Source organism: Rana temporaria, chromosome 2 (assembly GCF_905171775.1).
Source record: "Rana temporaria chromosome 2, aRanTem1.1, whole genome shotgun sequence".
Lineage (NCBI taxonomy): Eukaryota > Metazoa > Chordata > Amphibia > Anura > Ranidae > Rana > Rana temporaria.
Window position 1 is genome coordinate 422061260 of NC_053490.1, and position 6000 is coordinate 422067259.

Consider the following 6000-nt stretch of genomic DNA (forward strand, 5'->3'; position numbering starts at 1 on the left):
GCAGTGCATGCTATAAATTCTGCAGGGTCCCCAAACTTTTGCAGAAGCCATTTTTTTGTTTTCTGTAATTTTGAAAGTGTAAATGATGGAAATAAAATCTAACTTTTTTTGACGTTATTATAAGAATGTCGAATCTGTAATTTGATGTCTTTTGGAGATTTTTCCATCTTTCCTTGGCTTCGTTATGCACATTAATACAAATTTTTACCTGGGGTGCCCAAACTTTCGATCCCCACTGTAGATGTTCCTCTTTTAGTCATCAACCATGTGAGTTTCTAAATGTTGTACCTTCATTAATCACTTAAGCCCCGGACCATTATGCAGATAAAGGACCTGGCCCCTTTTTGCGATTTGGCACTGCGTTACTTTAACAGACAATTGCGCGGTCGTGCGACGTGGCTCCCAAACAAAATTGGCGTCCTTTTTTTTACCACAAATAGAGCTTTCTTTTGGTGGTATTTGATCACTTCTGTTTTTATTTTTTGCGCTATAAACAAAAATAGGGCGTCAATTTTGAAAAAAATTCAATTTTTTTACTTTTTGCTAAAATAAATATCCCCAAAAAATATAAAAAACATTTTTTTCCCTCAGTGTAGGCCGATACGTATTCTTCTACATATTTTTTTTTTTTTTAAATCGCAATAAGCGTTTATTGATTGGTTTGCGCAAAATTTATAGCATCTACCAAATAGGGGATAGTTTTATTGCATTTTTATTAATATTTTTTTCTAGTAATGGCGGCGATCAGCGATTTTTATCGTGACTGCGACATTATGGCGGACACATCGGACACTTTTGACACTATTTTGGGACTATTGTCATTTTTACAGCGAACAGTGCTATAAAAATGCAGTGGTTACTGTAAAAATGACACTGGCGGTGAAGGGGTTAACCAGGAGGGGGTGCTGTAGGGGTTAAGTGTGCCCAAGTGTGTTCTTACTGTGGGGGGGCGTGGCTGTGCGTGTGACGTCACTGATCGTCATTCCCTAACACAGGGAACAGACGATCAGTGACAGCCTTACTAGGAAGCACAGGGAGAGGTTTATTTACACTTACCTCTCCCCGTTCTTCCTCTCTGTGACCCGATCGCAGGACGCGAGGAACCCACGGCTGGGCATCTTAAAGGGTGACGTACCTGTACGGCGGTCCTTAAGGGGTTAAACAAGAAAAAGAAAGAAAGGGCGCACCAGCCTAATGCATTATCCTTTGGCTGGATTTTATAAAAAAAAAAAAAAAATGAAAACTACCGTATTTGCCGGCGTATAAGACGACTGGGCGTATAGGACGACCCCCTAATTTTCCAGCTAAAATGTTTGTTTTGGGATATAATCACCTTATAAGACGACTCCCTTCCTACTAGTCATGCCTCGCCTGACCTCACTGTGCCATTACATGCCTCACTGTGCCAATACATGCCTCACTGTGCCATTACATGCCAGACTGTGCCATTACATGACAGACTGTGCCACCATTACATGCCAGACTGTGCCACCATTACATGCCTCACTGTGCAATTACATGCCTCACTGTGCTATTACATGTCAGACTGTGCCACCATTACATGCCAGACTGTGCCATTACATGCCTCACTGTGCCACCATTACATGCCTCACTGTGCCAACATTACATGCCTCACTGTGCCACCTATACATGCCTCACTGTGCCACCATTATATGCCTCACTGTGCCACCATTACTTGCCTCACTGTGCCATTACATGCCTCACTGTGCACCATTACATGCCTCACTGTGCACCATTACATGCCTCACTGTGTCACTGCATACCTCACTGTGCCATTGCATGTCTCGATGATCCCTTACCTTATCCCTGACATGCAGAATCTGTCAGACCACGGCCATCCATTTTTCAAAAGCCGCGCCTCCTCCTCGTGCTGTTCCGTGATAGGCGGAACACTCAGCTTCCCAGACACTGGGCCAGATTCACAAAGAGATACGACGGCGTATCTCTGAGATCCGACGGTCGGATCTATGCTACTGATTCATAAGAATCAGTTCCGCATAGATCTCCCTTAGATCCGACTGGTGTAAGTGACTTACACCGTCGGATCTTTGGCTGCAATCTTCCGCTGTCCGCTAGGTGGCGTTTCGTGTTTTACTGGCAACGAATATGCAAATGAGGAGATACGCCGATTCAGAAACGAACGTCGCCCGTCGCTTTTTTTTTACGTCGTTTGCGTTCGGCTTTTTCCGGCGGATAGTTACCCCTGCTATATGAGGGGTAGCTAATGTTAAGTAGGGCCGTCGTTCCCGCGCCGAGTTTCAAATTTTTACGTCGTTTGCGTAAGTCGGTCGGGAATACGGATGGCCGGAATTTACGTTGCCGCCGAAAATAATGACGTCCTAGCGACGTCATTTGGAGCATTTGGAGAGTCAGGACGCCCACTAACACACAGCTCCTTTCTCTATCTGCACCTTTTGATGTATTTATTGCCATTTTCTATTTGTAACACTATATGCTTTCTTTGTTTTTTAGAAAAGTGGTTCTTATACTCGTTGACTACATATACTTCGGCCCCTGATGAAGGGTAATCCGAAACGCGTAGGGCCGTGTATGTCTTCATGGACCTTGCTTTTCAATGACACCTAATCATGTATTGTTTTTAAATAATCCTATGTGATATATGTGTATAATTTCCATTTTTGAATATTAAATTACCTATTTTTTGGATTACTGTGATTACTGTATACCTTTGTTGCCTTTAAAGCCCCATTTAGGGGGTCCCTCCACTTTTTCCTGCTTACCAGGGGCGTTGGCAACTTACGTTAATCATACAGAGATGTTCCATTTATGCATCTGCAACATAGGGACCGTCCTGACTCTCCTGTAGTCCACGGGAGGGGGCGAGCACAACACTCCACACCAGGGAGAAAGCCTTGCATTACTGTGTAAAGTTACAGACAGAAGAACAGGAAGTGAGGATTTCTCAGAAGAAATAAGGACATTTAAAAGCAAAAATGGAAGGATGAGGTAAATGAAGGAGGACTGCACTAAGGTAAAGGAAGCTATTTAGGAAAAAAAATTGTACCTTTACAACCCCTTTAAGAACGAAGCATTTCTGGTGAAATCAGTATATGCTGACCGAATAAGATCATTACCCTCATTTTACACACTTATTTGAATATTTATTTTGTAAATAAAAGCTAGTCACACGGGTATAATATTACACAACAAAGGAGCACCAATTAACACATTTTTCAAATAAGTCACAGAGAAAACGTTATACTCACTTTTAATAAATCCCTCACCTTCCACCTGGGAGAAGCGGCCTATTTGGAGGATCACCCTTCAGGTGACAGAAGTGAGTATCACCCATTTGTTGTACACTCACCCAGGAAGAGTGACTCAGTGTGGAGGATCACTCTTCGGGTGACGAGCAGCGCCACCAACCCTATATTTATAACATTCTCACTTTTGTTGGCAGTGGTTTAGACATTAATGGCTGTGTGTTGAGTTATTTTGAGAGGACAGCAAATTTACACTGTTATACAAGCTGTACACTCATTACTTTACATTGTAGCAAACAGTGTCGGTTCGTCCATAGAGGGCGCTGGAGCGCCGCCCCCTCTGGCTCCGCACCGCCACTGACTAATAACATGTTTTTGTCGTCTCTGCCGCTGGTCTATTCAGATGGCTGTACCTAGAGCACCGGCCACCTGAATAACGGCAGCTGGTTGGCTGTACAGAAGTGCCTATCAGAGCCAGCGTCTCTGATATGCTTTCCGAGTACAGCCCTTAGGCTGTAGTCGGCTTCCGAATGCTTACCCTCGGGACATACCGGCGGTGCGTTCCTTGGATAAGACTGACAGGCGTCTCAGCCAATCAGGTTCACCGGTTCTGGCTATCGGTAACCTGATTGGCTGAAGTGTAATCGAGGGCGGGAGAAGACATCGAGGGACGTGGATGGCTGACTCCAGTAAAGGTAAGTGGCGGGCGGGGGGCCATTTTACAGGGCACAGCAGCGACGAAGGGCACAGTGACATCAATGGGCACAGTGGCGACAATGGGCACAGTGGGGACAATTGGCACAGTGGCATGAATGGGCACAGTGGCGACAATTTGGCACAGTGGGGATGATGGGCACAGTGGGGACAATGGGCACAGTGGCATGAATGGGCACAGTGGCGACAATTTGGCACAGTGGCGACAATTAAATGGCACAGTGACATCAATGGGCACAGTGGCGACAATTAAATGGGCACAGTGGTGACAATTGGCACAGTGGCGATGATTGATGGCACAGTGGCTGTGTTTGATGGCACAGTGGCTGTGTTTGATGGCATGGCACAGTGGCTGCCTTTGATGGCATGGCACAGAGGTGACAATTGATGGCACAGTGGCTGCATTTGATGGCATGGCACAGTGGCTGCGTTTGATGGCATGGCACAGTGGTGAGAATTGGTGGCACAGTGGCTGCGTTTGATGGCATGGCACAGTGGCTGCGTTTGATGGCATGGCACAGTGGCTGCGTTTGATGGCATGGCACAGTGGCGCAAATTGATGGCACAGTGGCTGCGTTTGATGGCATGGCACAGTGACTTCATTTGATGGCATGGCACAGTGGTGACAATTGATGGCACAGTGGCTGCATTTGATGGGCACAGTGAGGCTGCAATTTTTTTCTTTTTTGTTTGCGCCACCCCAAAAATTTTGAGCACCAGCCGCCACTGGGAGCAAAGTGTCATTTCTTCAGTGTTGTCACATGAAAAGATATAATAAAATATTTACAAAAATGTGAAGGGTGTACTCACATTTGTGAGATACTGTATGTAATATATATATATCATATGTAAGCTATATGGAATTAAGCACAGTCATACCACCTCCATTTCTTTTGATCTCTGTACCCTGGTATAAGTAGTGCCACCTTATTTGCCAGGGAAAGCCACAGCATGTTCTTGAATATAATAAGTGATTCACAGGAGACGCTCTCACAGTAGCGACAGTTGGAAATTGATACAAATAAAGAGAGGTGTTTGTTTTGGGAATGGTTACTGTGTGTGGGGTTTACCATTTAAAAAACTGTAACTGCATACTTTACCGGTTTAGTTTTGTGGTTTGGTGATGTTGTGCCATAAAGTACACAGCAGAATATAGTGCACTGGTCATGACTCGGGGAGAATTGTAGATGCTACCAATACTGGCATCTTTCTGAAAATGCCAGTTCCCTGGCATTAATATTTATTTCTCCCAAAGCAAGAAAAAGTCTGAGTTCCTGAGTGTTATTCCGCGTACACACGATCATTTTTCGGCATGAAAAAAAAACGCCGTTTTTAAAAACGTAATTTAAAATGATCGTGTGTGGGCTTCACATCGTTTTTCGGCTTCTGAAAAACTACAAAAAAAAAAAAAATTCGATCATGCTGCATTTTTTAACGTTGTTTTAAAAAATGTAGTTTTTCGGGTTGTAAAAAATGATCGTGTGTGGGCAAAAACAACGTTTTAAACCCGCGCATGCCCAGAAGCAAGTTATGAGACGGGAACGATCGTTCTGGTAAAACTACCATTCATAATGGAGTAAGCACATTCATCACGCTGTAACAGACAAAAAAGCGCGAATCGTCTTTTACTAACAAGGAATCAGCTAAAAGCAGCCCAAAGGCGAAAAGAACTTCCCCTTTAGAGTGCCGTCATACGTGTTGTACGTCACCGCGCTTTGTTCATAATTTTTCTAAAACGATGGTGTGTGGGCAACATCGCTTTTAATGATGAAGTTGGAGAAACGTTGGCCCGGATTCAGAGAGCAATTGCGCCTGCGTAACCATAGTTACGCAGCGCAATTGCTCGCTTGCGCCGGCGTTACGAATGCTCCTGATTCAGGAACATCGTAAAGCCGACTGCAGCCTAAAATCTGCGTGGCATAAGGCTCTTATGCCACGCAGATTTTAGGCTGCATTCTTGCGATGACCGCTAGGGGGCGCTCCCATTGTGCTCAGTGTATAGTATGCAAATTGCATACTAACACCGATTCACAATGTTGCG